Source organism: Prionailurus bengalensis, chromosome B4 (assembly GCF_016509475.1).
Source record: "Prionailurus bengalensis isolate Pbe53 chromosome B4, Fcat_Pben_1.1_paternal_pri, whole genome shotgun sequence".
NCBI lineage: Eukaryota > Metazoa > Chordata > Mammalia > Carnivora > Felidae > Prionailurus > Prionailurus bengalensis.
In genome coordinates, this window is record NC_057358.1 from 133,897,004 (window position 1) to 133,921,789 (window position 24,786).

Consider the following 24,786-nt stretch of genomic DNA (forward strand, 5'->3'; position numbering starts at 1 on the left):
ACAAGGAAATTACCTCAACATAACAAATGCCATACACAAAAAGCCCATCATACTCAACAGTAAAATACTGAAGCTTTTCCAGTAAGATCATGAACAAAGTAAGGATGCCCACTCTCATTACTTCTACTTAACATACTGGAAGTCCAAGCCAAAGCAATTAGGCAAGAGGAAATAAACAGCATCCAAATCAGAAAGGAAGAAGCAAAACTTGTCCCTATGTGCAGACACGTGATTTTTTGTTGTTGTTGTTTATTTATTGACTTTGAGAGAGGGAGGGAGGGAGGGAGAGAGAGAGAGAGTATGAGCAAGGGAGGAGCAGAGAGACAGGATCCCAAGCAGGCTCCACGCCACCAGCGCAGAGCCTAACCTGGGGCTCAAAACCCGTGAACCATGAGATCTTGATCTGAGCCGAAATCCAGAATCAGATGCTTAACCAACTGAGCCACAGAGGCACCCCAACATAACATGATCTTATAAACAGAAAATCCCAAGACTCTTAAAAAAAAAAAAAACAATACTGTTAAAACTGGTAAATGGGGGTTGGGGGGCGGTGCCTGGATGGCTCAGTGGGTAAAGCATCAGACTCTTAATCTCAGCTCAGTCTTGATCTCAGTGTCATTAGTTCAAAGCTTTCGTTGGGCTCCGTGCTAGACTGGCATGAAGCCTACTTTAAAAAAAAAAAAAAAAAAAAAAAAAGAACTAACAAATTCAGTAAAGTTGCAGGATACAAAATCAACATATACTGGAGCACCTGGGTGACTCAGTTGGTTAAGCGCCCAACTTGAGATCGAGCCCCATGTTGGGTTCCTCACTGGGCATGGAGCCTGCTTAAGATTCTCTCCCTCTCCCTTTGCCCTTACCCTGCTCATATGCATGTGCTCACTCTCTCTCAAAAAAAATGAATAAAAAACAAACAAACAAAAAAAACAAAATCAACATATACTAACAAATGATCTAAGAAGGAAATTAGTGGGGTACCTGGGTGGCTCAGTTGGTTAAACGTCTGACTTCAGCTCAGGTCATGATCTCACGGTTCATAAGTTCAAGCCCTGTGTCAGGCTCTGTGCTGACAGCTCAGAGCCTGGAGCCTGTTTCAAAATCTGTGTCTCCCTCTCTCTCTCTGCCCCACCCCTGCTCACCCTCCGTCTCTATCAAAAATAAACATTAAAAAATAAATTAAAAAGGAAATTAGTAAAAGAATCCCACTTACGACAACATCAGAAATAAAATACTAAGGAATAGATTTAACTAAGGAGGTGAAAGACTTGTTCGCTGGAAACTATAAAATCTTGAAAGAAATTAAAGACACAAATGAATGCAAAGCTATCCATGTTTGTGAACTGGAATACTTAATACAATTAAAATGACTTAATATTGTTAAAATGTCCATACTACTGAACGCAATAACAGATTCAATGCAACTGCTACCAAAATCCCAATGGTATTCCTCAAAAACAGAAAAAAAACAATCCTAATATCCATATAAAACACAAAAAAACCCCAAACTGCCAAAACAATCTTGAAAAAGAACAAAGCTAGAAACGTTGTATTTCCTGATTTCAAGAAAACTAGATATCCACTTGCAAAAGAATGAATTTGGACCCTTATCTTACATCATACATAAAAATCAAATCAAAATGGATTAAAGACTTAAATGTAAAACCTGAAACTGTAAAACTCCTAGAAGAAAACATAGGAGAAAGCTCCATGACATTAGTCTTGGCAATGACTTCACACATATAATATCAAAAGCCTAGGTAACAAAAGGAAAAACAGATCAATGGGACTATACCAAACTAAAAAGGTCCTGTACAGGGGTGCCTGGGTAGCTTGGTCAGTTAAGCAGTTAAGCATTGGGCTCTCAGTTTTAGCTCAGGTCATTATCTCATGGTCTTAGGGGTTTGAGCCCTGAGTTGGTCTCTGCACTGGCAGCGTGGAGCCTGCTTGGGATTCTCTCTCTCACCCTCTCTCTGTGCCCCTCTCCCACTCACGATGTTTCTGTCTCTCTCAAAATAAAAAAACTTAAAAAAAAAAAACAATAAAAAGCTTCTGTAAAGCAAAGGAAACAATAGGGGGGAAAAGGCAAGCTACAGAATGAGAATAAAATATTTCTAAACAACATATCTGATAAGGGGTGAATGTCCAAAATATATTAGAAACTCCTACCACTCAATAGCAAATAAAACTAATAACCTAATTTAAAAATAGGCAAAGGACGGGGGCGCCTGGGTGGCTCAGTCAGTTAAGCGTCCAACTTCAGCTCAGGTCATGATTCACGGTTCGTGAGTTCGAGCCCTGCATCGGGCTCTGTGCTTACAGCTCAGAGCCTGGAGCCTGCTCTGGATTCTGTGTCTCCCTCTCACTCTGCCCCTCCCCCGCTCGCACTCTGTGTGTGTGTGTGTGTGTGTGTGTGTGTGTGTGTGTGTCTCTCTCTCTCTCTCTCTCCCTCTCTCCTCTCTCTCCCAAAAATAAACACTAAAAAAAAAAAAAAAAAAAAAAAATTAATTAAAAAAAAAAAAGGCAAAGGACTTAATATACAATTCTCCAAAGAAGAACAGCCAACAGGTAAATGAAAAAATGCTCCAGGGATGCCTGGGTGGCTCAGTCAGTTAAGTGTCCAACTATTGATTTCAGCTCAGGTCGTGATCTCACCATGAGATCAAGCCCCAAGTCAGGCTCCATTCTGAGCATAGAGCCTACTTGGGATTCTGTCCCTACCTCTCTCCCTCTGCCCCTCCCTCTCCCTTTGCCCCTTTCTCCTTTGTGCATGCTCATGTTCCCTCTTTCCAAAAATAAAAATAAATAAAAATTAAAAATTAAAAATTAAAAGCAAGGAAGGAAGGAAGGAAAAAGAAAGGAAGGAGGTAAAGAAAGAGAAAGAAAAATGCTCCATACAAATGGGGAACAGGTAAATGAAAAAATGTCCAATGTCACTAATTATCAGGGACATGCAAATCAAAACCACAGTTATCACCACATATCTGTTAGGATGTCTATTATCAAGCAAATAAAAGACAACAAATGTTAGCAAGGATGATAGCAAGAGAAACTGGAACACTTGTACACTGTTGGCAGGAATGCAAAATGGTAACCATCATGAAAAATGGCATGGAATTTCCTCAAAAAAATTAAAAATAAAACTACCGTATGATCCAGCAATCCCACTTCTGGGTATTTTTCCAAAATAATTGAAGTCAGGATTTCAAAGATGTGGTAGCATTACCAAATCAATGCAGTACTGTTCACAAAAGGCAAGGTGTGGAAACAACCTAATAGATCAATGGATAAAAAAATTTGGTATATACATACAATGGAATATTATTTGACTTAAAAAAGAAAATCTTATATAAATATGCAACAACACAGATGAACCTTGAAGACACTATGCTAAGGAAAATAAACCAGTCACAGAAGGACAAACGCCACATGATTCCAGTTATGTGAGGTATCTAAACTGTCAAACTCGGGCACCTGACTGGCTCATTCAGAAGAGCATGTGACTCTTGATCTCAGGGTCATGAGTTCGAGCCCCACACTGAATGTAGACATTATTTAAAAAAATAAATAAATAACCTTGAAAAAATTGTCAAACTCACAGAAGAATAGAATGGTGGTTGCCAGGGACTGAAGAGAAGATTAAAGAGGAAGTTGCTAATCAATGGGTATAAAATTTCAGTTATGCAAGATCCGTAAGTTCTAGAAAGCTACGTACAACACTGTGTACATAGATAACATTACTGTACTGTACACTTAATCTGTTAGAGGGTGAATCGCATCTTAAGTGTTCTTATCATAATAAAATAAATCTTAAAAAAGAAAACTATCAATCACATTTGAAATATATTTTAAACCTTAGGCTAGTATCTCATGAACATATATCCTAAAGCAGTATTTTTCAAATTGCAATTTATAACACACTGGTCACACAATCAAATTAATAGACCAAGATTAACATTTTGCAATTAAATAAAACCGAAATTATCAGATTGTGCCACATGTAGTTAAGGGTTTTATTTCATAAAACTTTTGTTTCAGGTATCCATATACTTATCCATATAATTAGGTGCTAAAATAGAATGTCTATAATTATGAGTCATAGCCAAAAATGTTTGAGAAACACTGCCTGAAAGCTGAGAATACTTATCTTTCCTAAAATCTTTGTCAAAGTCCTACATTAGGCTCAAGTGAAACAAGCTACAACAAGTTTAATTACATTCCTTAATAGAATCTTATTGATCTGCCAAAAAAAATGCATCATTTGGTCTTCTGGGGGAAAAAACGGTAACAGTACAAACAATATTCAAGCGTTGTTGGAGTGCCAAGCACAAATTACGTTATTTCTACCCATCATGGAGATAGAAGACTACTAAAGACATATAATGCTAACTTTCTTTAACCATTAAACAATTTTAACCATTCAATTACTCCTAATTTTAGGGATTAAATACCACCAATGCACATTCATAATAGAAACACTTTCTGAATTTTCAGGGAAATACCTTACTCTCCCAAATGGGAAAAAATGGCCTAATTCTCCTTTAAGAATAGAGTATATACTACAGCTCTGAAATATTCTTTCAAAAAACTTCCTGCCTTTAGCAATAATAATCTTTTTTTAATAACTAAGATAAAATAAAACTGTACCTACCAATTCACCAAGCCCTTAGGTTCAAGTATCTCAGTCTCTCAACAATGCTACTGGCATTTTGGGTGGATAATTCTTTGTTTTATTATCCTTGGTCACTGACCACTAAATGCCAGTGGTGTGTCTCCTCCCTCCCCAGAGTCACTGCAACAACTAAGTACTTTTCCAAATACCCTCTGAAGATTCGGTACCTCTGTCATTAAGCACCACTGAAAAATTTGGCCGATACTCTCCTTAGATCAACTGATGGCCACATAAATGAACTATGGCCTCCAACACAGGGCAGAGATGTCAGCCCAGTGCCTTGAACTTAACTATTTCCAAGGTAGCATTAAGATCATATGATCTGAAGTAGAGAGAATACTTACCATTTTTTCCTAGCACAAGGCAGTCCCTGGGGGTTATTTTTAAAATGGTATGCAGCAAATGTAAACATCCAAGAAAAAAAAAGGTTAACATATGGATTCTACAAGTGTTCTTAGTTAGAAGTTTATCCACATTTTCCCCAAGTTGCGTGAAGAAAGGATAGGACAGAGAGAATTATAGAAGAAATGTGTAAGATTATTTCCTTGAACAAAGTCTACAAGTACATTTATATGTTTATGTACACACGTATAGGGCACAGATTTAAGGAAAAAGTCACTGAGTAATTAATATGTGACAAGTTTTGTCAGACTGAAAAGACTATACCACACTTACTAAAGATCTGTGACCAGAAACAGTGGCAAATGCTTATTCGATCCATGCAGTGAGTTTATGAGGGTATTATTATTCCCCTTATTACACAGAGAAGAATATTGAGGTACAGAGAGGTTAAATAACCTGTTCAAGATCACCTAATGATTAAAGGGCTGAGCCAGGGTTCAAACCCAGATTAGTTCCAGAGCTCTCATGAAGAGCTGCATGGTTTCAAGGCACACAAAAAAAGACTGGAGAAGGAGATTTTAAAAGCAGGAAAAGAATTTGTCTGAAAACTATGAAAAATATTAATACTCCACTTACGTGCAACTATGAAAAGGTTATCAGCAAAAATTCCTATGACCCAAAAAAACTTCATTTTCATCCCAAGGCTCTACAGCAATCATTTAAACTCTGCACTTATAAAAGTTCACATTACAAAGAAGCTCAAATCAAATGAACTGCGAACTCCATTTCATACATATTGCCTTGCACATAATACTCAACTTTTAAACACTGTTAGCCAATTTAGTGTGTTGCTTAATACGCACTTCTACTGTGACAACCACACGGCACTTCTGCACAAGAGATATAAAAAAAAAATCGGTATTACTCTAATCAATTATATATTACAAAGGGAAAAAGGCACCTATATAATCGGTAAATCTGGCAGACAGGAACTAACCAAATGTGAGTTTTAACATCACCACTAATGAAACTACCATCGTGGGCCTCCTGATGTTTAGCAGTAAGAAAGACAAAACATCCTGCCCACAATATTTATCCTGAAGCTACTCAAGAGGAAACAGATAAATTGAAATTGAATGGTAGTTTACAAAGCAACTCATCTCTCAAAATGTCAATGTCATGGAAGACACCGCTCCCTTCCTAAAACAGCATTTTAGGAACTGTTTTAGGGTAAGAGACAGTACAACTAAAGGCACTGTAATTCTTAACTGAATTCTAGATTCCAAAGCTTTAAAATAAGGTATAAAGGACATTATCAGGACTACAGAAATATATAATATAGACTGTGTATTAGAGGACAATATACAACATACCAATACTAAAGTTCCTGAATGTAACAGCTACACTATGGTGGTGTAGAAGCAATCTCCTTACTCTTTGGAAATAAATGCTGAGATATTTAGGAGTAAAGTGTCATGATATCTGCAAGTGATCCTTAAATGTTTCAGCAAAGTTTCATATGTGTGCATGTATGTATGTACGTGTGTGTGTGCAAACAGAACACAAAAATGTGGCAGCATGTTCAAAATTGATAAATCTAGTCAAACGGGTATATGGGTGACCACAGTATCAGTCTTTAAACTATTCTCAAGGCTTAAATGTTATCAAAATAGGGGTGTCTGGGTGGCTCAGTCAGTTAAGCATCCGACTTTGGCTCAGGTCATGATCTTGCAGTTCATGGGTTCAGGCTACACGTCGGGCTCTGTGCTGACGGCATGGAGCCTGGATCCTGCTTCGGATTCTGGGTCTCCCTGTCTCTCTGTCTCTCCCCTGCTCATGTTCTGTCTGTCTGTCTGTCTCTCTCTCTCTCTCCCTCTCTCTCAAAAATAAATAAACATTAAAAAAAATTTTTTTAATGTTATCAAAATAAAAGTTTGGGGCGGAAAACAGTCCACGACACAAAACTCAGGAATCTTAATGTGAGTATTACCTAAAGGATTACGGAAGAGTAACAGGATCATTCTCTTTGGTAAAAGTAGGAAACGAATAGAGAAATGAATCACGAAGCAGAAGTCATGGAGCAGGATAGGAATTCAGACCACTGTGACTCAAACCTCTGTCTTTCCTTCCTTATAACCCCAAGAACAAGCATACTATCAGCAGGAACCTCAACACTACCAGTTCTGCAGTAAAAGCTCTGCGTGCAGAAAAAATGAATGTTCGTTCACTCATCCACCAACACTTATCAAATATCTAAGTGTCAAACTCCATGGCAGCAGCATAGCAGTGTAAATAAGAACACAGGCTCTGGACTCAGAATGTGCAGGTTCAAATACCAGCTCTTCCAAATTCCAGCTCTACCATTTGCTATTTGCACAACTTTCAGCAAATGACTAAATCTCTCTGTGCTTTGCTATCTTCATTTTTAAAGGGAAGACAAGAACAGTGCCTAATATAAAGGGTTGTTGTAAAGATTACATGACATAACAAATGTAAAGTGATAGAGTACTGCCTGGCATTTAGATATTAAACAACCCACTAGATCCTAACTACTTTTCTGTGTTATCGTTAGGCCTAGAGATACAGAGTAAAGAAGATATGGTGCCTTCCTTCAGGGTTTTGCAGTCTACCTGGGAAAAAAACAAGAATCAACATCCAGAGAACAGCATGATAAGCATTATGGTAAAGGTATTGTAAGAGCCGAGGAAAGGAGTATTTGAATTAAACAAAGGTAATAAAGTCAAACACAAATGGGTCCAGAGCTGATTTCTAAAGAGTAACTAGTTATTTCCCATGCAAAGAAAATGATTAACCATTCGAGACAATGATAGAAGCATGAAAATCTTAATGGGAAAAAGCATGATATCAGTTGAGGTTAAGTGAACAAGAATGAAAAGTATGGCAGAAAAAATGTAAAGGCAGGCAGGAGCCAGATCATAAATAGACTGTGTGATAGGCTGACTTTGGACTTTTTCCTGAAAGCTATGAGGAGCGACTGAAAACACAGAAGTAGAGATACGAAGTGATTAAATCTCCATGTCAGAAAGATAACTTGGATAGCAAAGTGAAAGGCAAATTAAAGAGGTGGTAAGTCCAGTTAGAATTCTACTGCAGTAAGACAGAGGGATAAAAATATATAGGCTTCAACCCTCAGGTATATACCTAAGAAACAGGAAAACATGCATCCACACAAAAACTTGTACACAAATGGTCATAGTGGCATTATTCATAATAGCCAAAGAATAGAAACAACCCAAATGACCACTAACTGATACATGGATTTCTAAAATGTGGTTTATCCATACAATGGAATATTATCCATCCTTAAAAAGGAATGAAGTACTGATAAATGCTACAACTCATGGATGAACCTTGAAAACGTTACGCTAAGTGAAAGAAGCCAATAACAAAAGAGTACATACTGTAGGATTCCATTTATATGAAATGTCTAGAACAGGCAAACCCACAGAGACAGGAAGCTCTAGAGGGAAGCCAGCTGCTATATCTTGACAACACTCAAGCAGTCCTATGTAGAGGTCGACCTGGTAAGAAACTTGGGCCTCCAGCCAATAGCCAGTGAGAAACTGAGGCCTTCTGCCACAGCCGTGTGAATAAGCCATCTTAGAAACCGATCCTCCAGTCCCAGTCAAGCCTTCAGATGACCAGAGCCCTAGCAAATAAGAGCACAACCTCAGAGTCAGAATCACTTAGTTAAGCTGCTCCCAGATTCCTGAGCCACAGAGACTGTATGAGATAATGTTTATTATTATTTTAAATTGCTGAGTTTTAGGATAGTTTGCTATGTTGAAATTGATAACAAATGTACCAAAAACTTTTCAAAGTTCAGGGCGCCGGGCCAGCTCAGTCAGTACAGCGTGTGACTCTTGATCTCAGGGTTGTAAGTTCGAGCCCCACACTGATTTCAGAGATTACTTAAAAATAAAATCTTAAAAAAAAAAAAAAAAAAAAGTTTAAACGTTCAGATGTACTAGAGTATTTATCTACCTTATTTAAAGCATCTGAACACTCATGTACAGAGCAGATGTCTCCAAATTAGCAAATATCTCATCTATATACACAAAGAGAAATAAACAGGTAAATGATTTCCTTTAAAAACAAGTAACAGGGATGCCTAGGTGGCTCAGTCAGTTGAGTGCCCAACTCTTGATTTTGACTCAGGTCATGGGATCAAGCCCCACGTCAGGCTCTGTGCTGAGAACGGAGCCTGCTTAAGATTCTCTCTCTCTCCCTCTGCCCCTCTCTCCCGCTCATCCTCTAAAAAAATAAAAATAATTAAAAAAAAAAAAGAAATAAAAATAAAAACAAATAACAAATAACAAATGGAGTGAAAAGGAAACCAAAAATAATACAAGAGCTTTTACTGAAAGGCCTGAAGCATTACAGAATAGTCTTTCAAGGAAAAAATAAATAACACTTCATATAAAAGCTAAAGCCCTTCTTTTCAAGAAAGATTACACTTTTGGATGCCTGGGTGGCTTAGTCAGTTGAGCATCCGACTTCAGTTCAGGCCATGATCTCACGGTTTGTGAGTTCGAGCCCCATATCAGGTTTGCTGCTGCAGTGCAGAGCCTGCTTTGGATCCTCTGTTCCCCTCTCTCTGCCCTTCCCCTGCTTGTGCTCTCTTTCCCAAAAATAAAACATTAAAAAAAAAAAGAAAGAAAGAAAAGAAACAAACAAAAAGTAAAGAAAGGTTACACTTTTAAAAAGTGGTAAGAAAATAGAAGAAAAGTGACAAAAGGGTAGTATGTTTGACCTGTAATAAGCAACTAATATAAAAATAAAGGGAAAATAAACAATGGGAAACTTTGTAGGAAAAAGATCAAATCTGATGCAGAACTTAACAAAATCTGTAGATGATGTCAAGCTAAAAAGTAGTGTTTACAAGGGATCTTCTGGGGGAGCTGGAAATGTAACACTGGAATCTAATAAGGATTGCATAACTCTACAAATTTAATAAAAATCATTGACTTGTACACTTCAAACAGGTGAATTTTGCAGTATATAAATTATACATCAATAAAGCTGTTTTTTAAAAAGCGGTATTTGTTTGCTGAAGCAAGAAGGAAGAATTACATACTAGAGTTTCTCTGATTGAAGAAAGGAAGCAGCCAAGAGCAAAAATACAATTCATTCTACAGACAGGAAAATAAAAATGAAAATCATCATAGGTTAAGAAATATTAATGTTTCCATTTCAGCCCAATAAAGGACAGTACTGCGTCAACTGCTAAGACCATAAAAGCTTAACTATCTTAAGAGCAGAAAGACAATATATCTGGATATGTTAAATGTAGAATAAGGAGAAGGAATACTCCACCTTAACTTCCTATCATCTAGGAGACAGGTAACAATTTATTTTGATCCCACATTATTGCATATGCCTGAGATGTAGAGATGGTACCTCCTATCAGAGGAGAATTTCAAAAGGAAACTTAAAAAAAAGAAAATCAAATCTAGAATTATCTTAAAAGAACGTGGGACAATTTCTTTACCAGCGTGATGACAACAGTCAATTCCCTCAGCCAGCAAAACAAAACATCCAAATGGGGGATTTTTTTGGTATTTTTGGAGATTAATTTGCATGGCTTCAGGGACTTTTGCAGAAGTTTCCCAAGATGGCAGCACTGTATTTTACTTACTCGTTTTCAACTACAGAGACCAAGCAAAACTGCACCTATAAACAACCCCAATTCACACTTGCTTTGAGCTATGAAAATATTAACCTACTCTGACCTCCCCTGCACCAACTTCAGCAAAGCCTGGGTCAAGAGTCTCAACTTCCCAAAACAGCACAGGTGTCTCTAATTTCAGGCCTGCCAGTCTCCTTTCTGCCTCCGGCTAAATCAGTAGCAAGTCTGTTTTTATTTTCTAAATAAAAACAAAAACAAAAAGACTCTACTAACTCATGTAGGTATTTTCTTTTTTTCCTTTATAAAAGAATGTTCTAGCAGACAAATGAAGTAACATGCGTCAATATAGAATTCTCTTTCTTCTAAATGGCTTTAATAAAGGTCAAACAGTTCAAGGTGGTGATACCCACAATGTTATCTACTTAGACTTGAAAAAGTGTAAATCAGTGAACTTTATATATTTCAATATAAGAACATAACTATGAAAATTTACAGTAACGTGTCTAATCCTTAATAGGTGTTCAGGAAATTTTAAGTTTCTTTCCTTTCCATTAATTTCTTTCATTTCCACTTATTCTTACGGTATTTCCATGAAATAGTTCCTGTTCATACCACCCCAATAAAAAGCAGGAAAACAGAAAGAAGATAATTTCCTGACTGACCACACAGACCAGACCCCAACATTCAGGCCACCAGATGACAAAGAAAAGGATTCATCTGGAAAAGTTAAACTTTCATCTACCCTCCCCACCTCCCTTCCGAGGCAGCAGGGTCAATTCCAAGGACCATGCTCCTTTTGCTACAGAAAGTAATGCAATGGGGCACCTGACTGGCTTGGCTGGTAGAGTGTGTGACTCTTGATCTCAGGGCCATGAGTTCGAGCCCCACATTGGGCATAAAGCTTGTTAAAAAAATAAATAAAGTATCTCAACAGTTTTTCCTTGTAGCAATATATTTATGATTACTGTTCTTTGTGACTGAGAGAAAGCAGTCTCAAGAATTTCTGCTGTCCTATGTGCAGGTGCAACAAGAGCCCACGGTTGTCATCAACCTGTAGAACCCTATACACAAGGTGACAGGATTCCTAGTTGGGGGGATTGCAGGGAAGAGTGTCATTATTTTTTCTGGCTATCAAGTTCATTCTCTGAGCAATCCGAGTTTCCTGTACCAATGAGCAATGAGATCTCCACATACCTAAGACCACAGAAAACTAGAACTACATGAACTAGCACTACCTTCCTTTGACAGGAAATGTTCTGACAGAAATAGGTTTGCAGAGCTGTGTGAAGCTGCCATCTATAGCTTTTTGTGGGCATCTGACACAAGACAGATATAGGAGCCAAAGCCATATCTAGTATACTTTTGTTTAGCCCAGAGCTTAAGATAGGAACACAAGCATGCTGTGTCAAATCAAACTCTACTGGTTACAGATAGACAGATTCTATCATCAGTAACAAAATTTATTGTTGCCATGATGGCCTGGCTACTGTCAAAACAGGCCCTTTGTTGCATTTAGTCTACCATTCATATTAAGCTAGTGAACATTAGAGTGACCAGAAGAATTAGCTAGCCTGTCACTACCCATTACCCCAAGCTGGTTTACAAAATGGCTCTAATATAAGAACTTCTGCCCTCCAAGGATTGGACTGTGGTTTGTACATGCATGTGCGTGAATTCAATATATTCTAACAAAATACTAGATGTAATCCACAACATTAGATAAACAACAATGACAGACCATCATGGGTCTATGATAGGTGCATCCCTACACAACCATCAAATCTGATCTATTCTAGTTCAGCAGAACTGAAAATACTAACAAACCAGCTTAGGAAAGGAGGCAGAAAAAATAAATAAACCTGCGACCTACCTTGTTTACAACTCCCACAGACAGATGAAATTCAATTCCATGCCAACCATACCCCTCGATCACTAAAACACAAACAGAAAAACAAAAGTTCATGCAACAGAAGCAGTTCTTCCAGTTCCTAAAGGGCATTTGCTTTCAAAGGTATGAAGCTGTTAATCTCCCTTCTATCCTCTTCATGCCTACAACAGTGGTTGAGCTCTGTCACTGGCAAAAAGGCCCAGACAGGTGGAGTTAAATAATAGGTAACACTTGATTGAGCATTTACTATATATGCTAGGTACTGTTCTAAGTGCTTAAACGTACTAATTAATTGAATCCTCAACAACCCTATGGGATACTCTTATTAACTCATTTTACATCCAAATCACAACTGACCTATATCTCTTAAAATTGCTCTTACTGGTGTTAAGAAATGCCTTTTAGGGGCACCTGGGTGGCTCAGTCAGTTGAGCATCCAACTCTTGATTTCTACTCAGGCCATGAGCTCACAGTCTGTGAGATCGAGCCCCATGTCAGGCTCTGTGCTGACAGAGTGGAGCCTCTTTAGAATTCTCTCTCTCCCTCTCTCCCTGTCCCCTGCTAGTGCTCTCTCTCCTCCTCTCAAAATAAATAAACACTAAAAAAAAAAAAAAAGAAAGGAATGTCTTTTAAATAAATTTGGTGATCTCAAGCACTGCAGCTGGGCTATCTCAACAGTTGATACATCTACAAATGTTCCATATTCATCCCTTATGTACTTCTTGATTCTCCACAATGTGCCGAGCACTATACCAAGTGCTAAAGAGGATTCATCATCTGCCCTTTAGGAGAAACTAGTTGGGAAGATCAGAATATACTACAAGAAATGGCTCAAGAAATGCATTCCCCTTTTATAAGGTACACTCCTTTGTACAATCATTCAGTAAAAATAATCAATAAGCTTTGAGAAAAGGGGATAAAAGCTACACATAAAAGCTGCCCTGAAGCTGGACCTTTAAAAACAGGTACATTGGCAAAGAGGGGAGAAAGGCTTTTCGGGCAAGGGAATGAGAACAAAAACATGGTGCCAGGGACAGACACTGTGAATCTGAGGTCCTTCATAACCTGATTCCAGCCAGCCACTGATCTCGCTCCTCTTCCTCATTAGCCATACGGAATGCCTTACTTCTGGGAGGTGCAATCTTTGATAGTTCCATCGTTTTCCTACTACATACAAGGTTCTTCCCTGCTTTTCCTTGGTAGGTAACATTACCTAATCCTAGTATACAGTAGGCACTCAATAAAATATAGCCAGTTAGAAATAATTTTTATTATTAAAGATACAACTGAAACATTTTTCTAAAGCCTTTTCAATTCCCAGAGTTAATCTACTTGCCCCTCTACCATACGCACATGGCATTTGTCCATTTTTCTTTTTTTTTTGTATTGGTTTATTTTTTTTAATTTTTTTTCATATATGAAATTTATTGTCAAATTGGTTTCCATACAACACCCAGTGCTCATCCCAAAAGGTGCCCTCCTCGATACCCATCACCCACCCTCCCCTCCCTCCCACCCCCCCATCAACCCTCAGTTTGTTCTCAGTTTTTAAGAGTCTCTTATGCTTCGTCTCTCTCCCACTCTAACCTCTACCATTTTTCTATTAGAGTGATAAAACATTTTATTGTCCTACATTTCTTTTTCTTTTTCTCTTACTTTTCTGAACAGGAATCATCTTTCATACAACTTGACAAGCCCTAAGACCTAACACAGTATCTGGTACATAGCAGGTGTCCATTATATACTTGTTGACTGAAATACCAATTGACCCAAATTTACAAAATAACAGGATTCCTCTAAAATTGTTAGCTCCTTTAGCACATTTAAACAATTCCGTTTGTTGTCAAAATCTAATGCATTTTTACATTTTCATACACATGTCTGCTACACAATTATGCCAACAATTCACGTACAAAACAAAAAGTCAAAGTGGATTCACTACAAACTACCAGGCTCATTAGTTTTTGCTTGACAACAAAATGAGGTCCTCATTCATGCCAACTGAGACAGAAGAAATTAATCGAATTGATAATTTAGATATTGTGGCTGGTGACCTTTCTCACTGAAATAGTGCTACAGCTTTGTGTACAGTCTGCATTTTAAATAGGTATTTATATTGGCTTTAGTCATGGATCATAGAAGTTACAAATTTAGAAGTCCAATCATAAATCCAAGATTTATAGAAACTTTCCATATGGTAGGAGTTTAAGAAGTAAAACAGCAGCCTTTTTGCCTGCCGAAAGCAGAGGTCAGCAGAGCGTCAAAGGAATAAACCCGCTCCTGACTCTGCTCTTGGCACCGTTTAAAGCAGAGGAAGAAATGTGCAGGGCAAGCAAGAGCCTCACTGAAAATCAGTCACCCAGGGCAACAGGCATTTTGAATGTCTGTGCTATTCAAGGCTTAAATATTAATTTTATACATGCCCCTGTTCATGTAAAGCACAACACGTGGCTTGGAACTTAAAAAATGTCCTAATGTGCTAGTTTGTCACATATTAATGGAGTTAGCCAGGTTTTAACATGCCAAGATTAAAATACTCTCTAGATCATTATGCAAAGGTATGAACGCAATCCTTTATTCTCAGGAAAAGGCACTTAGGGGAGAAAGACTCAAGCAGTATCATTTCAATGGAAGCCGTAACAGAAAAAGTCAACTCCTACATAGTAATGAATTATCTTTTAAAAAGATATGAATAGAAATAAAAGATAATGACCACTTACAATTATTCATATCCAAATGAGATCTAGGATTTTTAGTTCAAAGTTGTCAGAGAATGTATTTTGAAACTGATTTCTACACGAGAGCTTAAAAAATGTTGTGCTGGTCATCCACCGACTAAGCCCCTTTAGAATCCAAGTCTTATGTTATACTGAAATGACTTATATTTTTATGTGAACAGTATTATAAGCAAAGTTCTTCTAATCTTTTATATTACTGGCTTTAGAGAAATGCCAATAAAATCCAGAATGACTAAATCTTTATAACTTAACCTTAGAAGCTTACACATCCAATCCCTTCATTTTTGGTTGAGAAACCAGAGTAGAAAAGGTTCAGTGACTTGATAACACTTGGATCAGAATCTGATTACTAGTCCAGTGTACTTCTCTTAATACATGCTACTAAACACTGCTTCATTAAGACAGAAAATGCTTTGGAAATTACAACAGAAAAAAAATTTAAATACCTATACCCATTCCCTACCTGAAAAGAATTTAAAAATCAGATGTGTGTGTCCTGAAGTTTTGGAAGGGCTGTTTCTTAAAAATTAAGACAGTAGAAAATTCTTTTGAAAAAAATTTTTAATGTTTATTTATTATTGAGAGACAGAGACAGAGCATGAGTATGGGAGGGGCAGAGAGAGGTGGAGACACAGAATCTGAAGCAGGCTCCAGGCTCTGAGCTGTCAGCACAGAGCCCGATGAGGGGCTCAAACTCACAAACCACAAGACCATGACCTGAGCCGAAGTCAGACGCCCAACCAACTGAGCCACCCAGGCACCCCGAGACAGTAGAAAATTCTAACAGTTATTTTCAGTGCTTTTGGCTCAATACATGCTCACGTAGAATCTCTACTGGCAGTGTAGCTTTAAAAAGTCTTCCTGGGAGAGGGCACCTGGGTGGCTCACTGTTTGTTACACTGTTTACTGTGTTACGCTGTTTGTAAGTTTGAGCCCCGCATGGGGCTCTGTGCTGACAGCTCAGAGCCTGGAGCCTGCTTCAGATTCTGTGTCTCCCTCTCTCTCTGCTCCTCCCCCACTCACACTCTGTCTCTCTCTCTCAAAAATAAATAAACATTAAAAAAAAAATTTTAAGTTTTCCTGGGTGCCTGGGTGGCTCAGTTGGTTAAGCATCTGACTTCTGCTCAGGTTATGATCTCATGGTTCATGAGTTCGAGCCCCACATCGAGCCCTCACAAGCAGGATCAAGCCTGCTTCAGGTTCTCTGCGCCCCCACGCTGCCCCTCCCCTGCTCATTCTCTCTCTCGCTCTCTCTTTCAACGTAAACTTAAAAATATTTATAAAATAAAAAGTTGTCCTTATATTCCAAAGGAAATGAGAATTTTTACAATCTAAGATGACACTGTCCTCATCTTCTAAAAAATAAACTTCCCATACACAAATTCTAAGGAATTTCATAGAATTCAGTGTCTTCTTTCAAACAATCATTTCATCTGAAAAGAATGCTACTATCTCATTTTAACTTGAGGAGGAAAAGATGCAAAGGATAAAGGGACAATAATAAAAAATGGAATGAAAGGGGAAAAATGGAAGAGGAAAGAAAGAGGGAAAAAAAATCAATATAAAGGTTTGACTCTGATACCAAAAAAGGAAGAGAAAAAACAATTCCCAGTTAAATGAACGCACTATGGTTTTTAAGCAATCAGCCTCAACAAGGTGTGGTTACATATCTCCTCAAACTGAACATCTATGGAAAAAACCTTAATTTCATTCTGCCTGATTGTTCTACTTACTCTTTGTTACACTTCCAAAGAAAGAGCAAGTAGACTGGACCTCCTAGAGGAAGTGGAAGAGTCAGAAATGTCAACCCAGGTAGCCCCTCAAAGTCCTAGTACTGGCTGATGCTATTAGAGAGTCTCAAAAGGACAGAGTCAAGAGAAACTACTATTTCCAGAAGTGTCCATAACCTCCTCTAGAGGAGACCAGAAACCTACAAGCAGCAACGTATTCTGCTGCCCTTCACAACCACCTAAAAGCTTTTCTTTCCAAATATCAATTTAATTAGGAAAGAGATTTTTTTTTTTAATGTTTACTTATTTTGAGAGAGAGAGAGAGAGAGCATGAGCGGGGCAGGGGCAGAGAGAGAGGAAGAGAGAGAATCCGAAGCAGGCTCCCGGCTCTGAGCTATCAGCAGAGAGCCCGATGCAAGGCTTGAATCCATGAACCATGAGATCATGACCTGAACCGAAGTTGGATGCTTAACACACTGAGCCACACAGGCATCCCTGGAAAGAGATTTTAAAGAACAGTTACCACCTCACTGACTAAGGTGATAAAGGGAAAAAGGAAGCAATACCATATATGCTATAAAGGGAGAGAGGAGAGGAGGGAAGGGAAAAGGGAGACCTACACAGCCACACTGATCAACCCAGCTGCAGCATTCAACGTAACAAATGCTCAGTAAGAGACTGAAACACACACAATACGTAACAAAAAAACCTAAAATTTCAGGGCACCTCACTAGCTCAGTCAGTGGAGTATGTGACTCTTGAACTCAGGGTTGTGAGCTCGATCACCACATTGGATGTAGAGATTGCTTAAAAAGAAAATCTTGAAAAGAAGATAGATAGATAGATAGACAGATAAATAAAATTTCAAACCTTCCATTCATAAGAATTTCAAACTCTACCAAAGTTCCCACTTTTGCCTTCCTCTGCCAGCACCCCATAACAAGCCATGGCAGCACCTCCCATATCTTGTGTAATTAAGACTCAGCTGTCATAGCTCCAGACACACAGATATAGCCCTCACTTTTTGAATTTTTTTTTTAACGTTTATTTATTTTTGAGACAGAGAGAGAGACAGCATGAACAGGGGAGGGGCAGAGAGAGAGGGAGACACAGAATCTGAAACAGGCTCCAGGCTCTGAGCTGTCAGCACAGAGCCCAACGTGGGGCTCGAAACCCACAAACTGCAAGATCATGACCTGAGCTGAAGTCGGACGCTCAGCCAACTGAGCCACCCAGGCGCCCCTAGCCCTCACTTTTTGAAACTGCAAAGCAAAACCCACTTTATGGTATTTGAACATCTATTCTCTTAAGTAATTCTTCTAACACTGTAAAGTGGTTATGTGCAGAGATGATGGGTGGACAGCAACTCCAGCAAAGCCTCTATTGGAAGTGAAGTCATAGGAGCAGGAGCTCATTTGTCTACCAGCGTTATAAATAAGAGAGAACTCTAGGCCTCAAACCTGATCTGAACACCTCTGTCCATCATCTTAAATGTGCAAATCCCTGTTTTCTCAAACAGAATAAAATGAACTTTTTTCTTATTCCATGTTTTCCTATAATAGATTATTTAAATTTTCCAAAATTGGTAATATATAACTATGATTTTTCTAAAAACTGGGGCACTTGGCTGGCTCAGACGGTGGAGCGTGCAACTCTTGACCTCAGGGTTGTGAGTTTGAGCCCCACGTTGGGTGTGGAGATTATTTCAAAGTAAAATCTTTAAAACGAACTGAATAAATAAAATTTTAAATAACACAAGAATAAGGTATATAGTGAAAACTAGGTTTCTTACTCCAGTCCCCTAGTACTCCTTTCCAGAAACAATTTCAAGTTTCTTGTAAAATTTACCATTTTCTTAATGACTGAGTGACTCTCCTATGCTTACAAATGTGGCTGCAGGAGAAGGAGCTGAATGACTTAGCTGGTTACTGCACTACCAGAAAGAGCACGTCTCCACAATCACTGAAGTCTGAACATGTGTGCCCTCCCTATCTATGCTCCCACACATGCATAAACAGCTATACCTAATGTAGAAGGTTCTGGGGTGAGGGAGGGAGTGTTAAAATATGCTTCACATAAAATTTGCCATTTTTTAAACTTTTTAAAAATTTTTTTCTAATGTTTTTTTTTATTTTTGAGAGACAGAGACAGAACACGAGCAGGGAAGGGGCAGGGAGAGAAGGAGACGCAGAATCCGAAGCAGGCTCCAGGCTCTGAGCTGTCAGCACATAGCCCAATGCGGGGATCGAACTCATAAACCATGAGATCATGACCTGACCTGAAGTCAGATGCTTAACCAGCTGAACCACCCAGGCACTCCTCCATTTTAACCATTTTTAAGTGTACAGTTCAGTGGCATTAAGTGCATTCACCATGTTGTGCAACCATCTCCAGTATCCATTTCCAAAAAGTTCACATCCAAAACAGAAACCATACCCATTTAAACAGTAACTCCCCATTTCCCCTTCCTCTAGTCCCTGGTAACACCTATTCTACTTCCTATCTCTATGAATTTGCCCATCTAGGTGCCTCATGTAAGTGGAATCATAAAATACCTGTCCCTCTGCATCTGAAATCTTTCACTTAGCATAATGTCTTCAAGGTTCATTCATGTTGTAGCATGTATCAGAATTTCCTTCTTTTTTAAAAAAATTTCTTTTAACGTTTATATTTATTTTTGAGACAGAGAGAGATAGAGCATGAGCAGGGGAGGGGCAGAGAGAGAGGGAGACAGAATCCAAAGCAGGTTCCAGCCTCCGAGCTGTCAGCACAGAACCCGACACAGGACTCGAATCCACAAACCGCGAGGTCATGACCTGAGCCGAAGTCGGATGTTCAACTAAGCCACCTAGGCGCCCCCAGAATTTCCTTCTTTTAAGGCTAAATAACATTTTATCGTGTGTGTGTGTGTGTGTGTGTGTGTGTGTGTGTGTGTGTATACACCACATTTTGTTTATCCTTTTATCAGTGGAGGGACATTTGGATTGTTGGGTTGTTCCACCTTTTGGTTACTGTGAATAATGGTGCTGTGAACATTGGAAAACAAGTATCTGTTAAGTCCCCTCTCTCAATTCTTCTGTGTATCACTCAGGAGTAGAATTGCTGGATCCTATGGCAATTTTATGTTTCACTTTTTGAGGAATCACAAAATTGTTTTCCACAGCAGCTGTACCACTGTATAGTCTCACCAGTGATACACCAGGGCTCCAGTTTCTCCTCACAGTTTTTTTGACAACAGCTATCCTAACAAGTGTCAAATGATATGTCACTGTGGTTTTCATTCACATTCAAAGGAGAGGGTTCTTCTGCCTGTGGCTTCAAAGCATTTTGTATTTAAAGGTGCTCCTATGGGCTGGTCCATGTCCACTCCACAAACACGTGTCTTGTCTTCTGGATCTCCATCACGGTTCTCAAGAGTTTCCCATTCATTCACTGCACTGGTCACTTCAAATCTCGTCCACTGTGACTACCACCACACTCTACTCCACTTTCTTGGCTTTTCTTGCCATGTCCATTCACCTATACTTTTTGGCTTTCTTCTCAAAAAATGCTGACCTATTTGCAAGTTTCATCAACACACTCCTCCATCTTCTGAAAGAACCAGCTATTCACAGCACTTTGGCACTTTGAGTCTCTTCAGGAATTGTCAACAACACTCCAGAGTTCATTCTTGACTATCTAAAGCACTGGCTTTTCTATTTCTTGGTTTTGAGTTCAGCACTCTTTTGGATGCTTGAAAATGACAGAAAGTTGGTCTATAGATAAAGTTTTGTCAAAGTTCTACCTGCACTTAAGTACAGCTAACAGATAAGTAAAATGAATACATAAAACTCACTCTCAAGGAATAACTATAAAAACAAACTATGCATATCTTAAAATATGAACATTTTAGGGGAAAAAGATCAGAATAATGGAAATCAGAAGTATTTGGAACAAAGAAGCTATCATTTTTTTAGAACAAATTTTAACGTTTATTTATTTTTAAGAAAGAGAGAGCGAGCGGGTGAGATGCTGAGAGGGGCGGGGACAAAGGATCCAAAGCGGGCTCCAGGCAAACAGCAGAAAGCCCAATGCGGGGCCAAACTCAGGAACCATGAGATAATGACCTGAGCCGAGATCAAGAGTCAGATGCTTAACTGAACCACCCAAGGCACCCAAGTATTTTAATTTTTAAATAAGATGATTAGAGTAGGCCTCACTGAGAAAGTGACATAAAACCAAGATTTGACAGTGATGACAGAGTTACAGATACCTAGAGGAATAACATTCCACACAGAGGGAACAGCCAGTGCAAAGGCCCAAAGGCAGAAGCAGGACTGTCATGTTCAAGGAACAAGAGGGGTGCCTGGGTGGCTCGGTCGGTTAAGCGGCTGACTTCGGCTCAGGTCATGATCTCACAGTCCGTGAGTTCGAGCTCCGCGTCAGGCTCTGTGCTGACAGCTCAGAGCCTGGAGCCTGTTTCAGATTCTGTGTCTCCCTCTCTCTGACCCTCCCCCGTCCATGCTCTGTCTCTCTCTGTCTCAAAAATAAATAAACGTTAAAAAAAAAATTTTTTTTTAAAGAAAAAAAAAAGGAACAACAAGAAAGCTAATGTGGCTGCAGCAGAATGAACAAGAGGGATTCAGTAGGTAAGGGCAGAGAGGTTAATAGAAGACCAGATAGGAGAAGGCCTGATGGGTATTTACTCAAAAGTGAAATGGGGAGCCATTGAAGGGTTTCTGAACAGAGGAGCAACATGATCTCACATAGGTACCAAGAGAATGATTCAGGCTGCTGTGTTGAAAATAAAGGGAAGAGGGGCTCCTGTGTGGTTCAATCGGTTGAGTGTCCAACTCTTGATCTCGACTCAGGTCATGGTCTCATGGTTTGTGAGTTTGAGCCCTGCATGGTGACACAGCAGAGACCGCCTGGGATTCTGTCTCTCCCTTTCTCCACGCCTCCTCTGCTCACATGTGTGCACTCCTTCTCTCTCAAAATAAAGAGGAGAGGGGAACGGAGGGGAAGAGAGGGGTGGGGAAGAATCTGGGAGATCAGTTAGGAACTACCACAGTAATCCGGGCAAGAGAACAGTGGTAGCAGGAGAGATGGTGAGAAGTTGTTGATTTGGATAGATTTTGAAGGTAAGTCCAGTAAAGTTTTCCTGGCAGACTGGATATGGAATATAAGAGAAATGTAAGGTCCAAAGTTTTGATCAGAACTAAAAGAGTAGAGTCACCATCAGATGAGACAGGGAAAGCTGCCGGTGGCAAAAAGTTTAGAGGAGGAAAATGTATCATTTTAGTTTTGTATATGCTGAGTTTGAGACAGTTTCCAACTTTCCAATAAACATACACGGTCAGCTTCATGAAATAATGGTTTTTAACATTTCTCTTCTACTATATTGTATTAGATAATAAGCCATAGGTTTGATTTGGTATAGATTCTACAGTTTTACAACAAATTAATTTCAGCAGTTACCACATACATGAAAAAAGAAATACTCATAGTTTGATGCTGATTAATTCCCAATGACTGACCACATCCTTCAAAGTTTGAAGATCCACTCCACCTCACAGTCATAGGTATGGGGTCAAATCTCAGTAAATAAGGAAGAATAAAAAAAGAGAATGAGTTCCTAGCATCTGTTATCAACATTGAATTCTTCATCCTGACAACACTGAGGATTCCAGTGATCCTAACTTATCAACTTCAGTCTGACACAGTCCTCTTGTTCTAAACACAAATTTTTCTCTCCTTCTATTCCCTGAAAGTTCCCAAAAGAAGAGAATGGTTCCGAGTCTGAAAACAAACACCATCTAGGAAGAAACACAATGCAGAGAGGAGTCTATATCAGAATAGCACTATTCCCATATTCTTCTGGTCAAGGCCACTAGAGAAATCACAAAATCATACCATCTCAAGCCTGGAAAGGGATCATCATGTGTCAACAAATATTTTCCAAGTGACCATGTGCTAGACACTAAGGATACACAGATAAGTATGACAAAATCCCTATTCAAGGCACTGTGTACTAAGTACTTTAATACAGGAATTATCTAAGGGTTGTGGAAATATAAAAGCAGAAATAAAAGAGTGCATTTTCAAAATAAATTGCCAAGAATTAACTTGGGATCACCATATCCACCATGTCCTACCAAAAGACTCATGTGGCAATTCAGGCTAAGGAGAAAGCAAGGCTGCAGTCCTAACAGGGCTGGGACTTACAGCCTCGTAGGATGAGAGTCTTGTTCTCTTACGTAGTTGGTTAAAGGAAATAGTGAAAGATACTTATGATCATTTCCATCCCTGCTTCATTTCTTTTCCACAAAAAACTGGGATCGTGAGAAAACACTGTTCAAGTCCAACCATTCACTCAGGGCCAATCTTCAAATTTTACAAGATAGTACTTAATCCCTTAAAATATTTGCTGAAAGAAAAGAGAGCCTTCTCTTCCCTTCCCAAAGGAAATGTTATTTAACCTAGGCTATTTACAGAGGTCTAGGCCACAACTTTAACTTCTAGAATAAAACTAACCATAACCACTTCCAGTGCCATGTGACTTTTCCTCTGGCCCCAGTTCTAAACCCTCAACCTTCCAAGGCTTAGGAGTTTTTTTAGCTAAGTCTTCTGGCACCCTCCCTTTTCATTTTACTGCTAATTGTGACTCTCAGGAATTCACGCACAAAGAACTACAGGAATTTACTCTATTAATCTACAAACCATATTTCATTTTCATTTTCCAGACAAAATCTCAAAGGCCTGTAATGCACAATGTCAGAAAGCATCATCTGTCCTGATACATTTCCAAAGTTACCTCTGACATATGAGTTTTTACTTATTAGTAACTGCTCTCTACCCAAATAGAAACAACCATGATAACATACTCTAGCAAACTGCTGCTATCTCAGCAATTACAATGGAGTATATGCTTTCAATAGTGAGTCAAGCCTTGGGAGTGGTTTAGCACATGGAAATTCACCAGCTGGCATCTACAATTAGATTCAAGGAGACAAATGGAATTTTTGTATCAGGTTTTTCCAAGAGTTAACCAGTTCTTAAATTGATTATACCCTTCTGAAGTATTTACAGATGAAATGATATCATGTCTGGGATTTGTTTTAAAATATTGAAGAGGAAGGGGGAGCAAGTTAAACAAGAATGGTCATGTCTTGTTAACTGTTGGAGCTGGGCGATAAGTACATGGTGGTGGTTCATTTTATTATTCTCTTTATTTTTTCTATGTGTTTGAAATTTTCCATAATAGACTTTTTTTTAAAACTTATGTCATGATACTGAACTTGGAAAACAAACAACAAAGTAATTCTTGAGACCAACGAACCTCCATAATCTGGTATACCATAGTAAAAATTGTTCTTTTTAAGAAATACCTCAATTTTAACTCTTATTTCTCACTGAACCAATATTTATTGAGCACAACTACCATGTGCCAGCACCAATCTGAGGGCTGAAGATACAATCATAAACTAAATTCTTTCTCCCCCAGAGAATCTAGGAGGGAGTCTACTGTTACAAAAGGCAAGCACATGGTGTCACAGACCAAACAACAGGGAGATCTAATCCAAGCCTGGCCAATCAGGAAAAGCTTCCCAGGCACCATCTAAGTTGATTCTTAAAGATTCATCCCAAAAAGACAAATAATTTGGGGCACCTGGCTGGCTCAGTCAATGGAGCATACAACTCTTGATCTCAGGGTTTTGAGTTTGAACCCCCCAAAGGATGTAGAGATTACTTAAAAATTAAAAAAAAAATCTTTAAAATATCATTTTTGT

The 24,786-nt window shown here is 38.8% G+C and overlaps 1 protein-coding gene across 4 annotated transcripts in view; it reads right to left on the bottom strand.

Annotated features, from left to right (window-relative positions):
• The window catches only part of MRTFA (myocardin related transcription factor A), a 215,355-nt gene that overhangs the window by 167,544 nt on the left and 23,025 nt on the right, over positions 1-24,786 (bottom strand). For 3 of the 4 annotated variants that reach the window (XM_043562686.1, XM_043562684.1, XM_043562683.1), the window contains exon 2: positions 12,532-12,593. The exons of the other annotated variant lie outside the window; for it this stretch is intronic. The gene's annotated coding sequence lies outside the window, so the exon portion shown is untranslated. The remainder of the gene's footprint in view (positions 1-12,531; positions 12,594-24,786) is intronic. 4 annotated transcript variants of the gene reach the window in all.